The sequence below is a fragment of the Echinops telfairi genome, unplaced genomic scaffold, assembly GCF_000313985.2.
Source record: "Echinops telfairi isolate 266 unplaced genomic scaffold, ASM31398v2 ScPeMD7_2186;HRSCAF=2738, whole genome shotgun sequence".
Classification (NCBI taxonomy): Eukaryota; Metazoa; Chordata; class Mammalia; order Afrosoricida; family Tenrecidae; genus Echinops; species Echinops telfairi.
Window position 1 is genome coordinate 7,400,723 of NW_022106084.1, and position 864 is coordinate 7,401,586.

The 864-nt window shown below is 41.8% G+C and overlaps 1 protein-coding gene across 1 annotated transcript in view; it reads left to right on the top strand.

Moving 5' to 3' along the window:
* MGST2 (microsomal glutathione S-transferase 2) overlaps positions 1 to 864 on the top strand; it is a 13,233-nt gene that overhangs the window by 8,415 nt on the left and 3,954 nt on the right. The window lies entirely within an intron of this gene.

Here is an 864-nt window from a genome sequence, read left to right on the forward strand (position 1 = left end):
GGGGGGGAACAAATCATGTACTTGATACTCAAATTTGACAATGTCATGAACTTTGTCTTCAAATCTAAGAGTCTAATACTAATTTGACTTCAGGAGAAAAACCAAAGAATTAGCAATTCAATGTAATAATTATAGCGAATGTGAGTGGCATACGTCATCTACTGGTCTAAATGCATCTGGAGCAAAGGGAAGGAAAGACATCAGAGACTTAAAGAGGAAGATGCACTTGCTCTTTCTCAAGCTGAACGAAGTGAGGATGACATGTGAGTCTTGAGTTGTCATACTGAAGGAATGGCAAGATACTGAATGATGCACTGAGCATCAAGAGCAGATGAAAGGAATACACAGAATCACTGCACAAAAAGAATTGATTGACGTTCAGCCATAGCAGGTGGTAGAACATGATTAAGAACCAATGGTATTGGAGAAAGAAGTCCAAACTACACCGAAGACATTGTCAAAAACAAGGCTCCAGGAAATGATGGGATGCCAACGGAGGTGTTTCAACAAACAGATGCAACACTGGAAGCACCCATTGGTTTGTGCCAAGAAATCTGGAAGGAAGCTACCTGAACAACCAACTGGAAGAAATCCATATTCCTGCCCCAACCAAAGAAAAGTGGATCCAATGGAATGTGGAAATTATCAAATGCTCAAGATAACCTAAAAGCAGTTCCTTGCATAGACAAGGAACTGTCAGAAAATTAAAGCTGGGTTCAGACAAAACCTGTGGAGCGCTGCTGATGCCAGAGGGATTTTCGCTAAGAGCAGAAAATGCCAGAAACATGCTGAGTTAGTTAATTGTGCCAGCCTGGCCGATAATCACATGTGGTGCTGGTTGAAAGGCGGAGGGATAAATGGGTG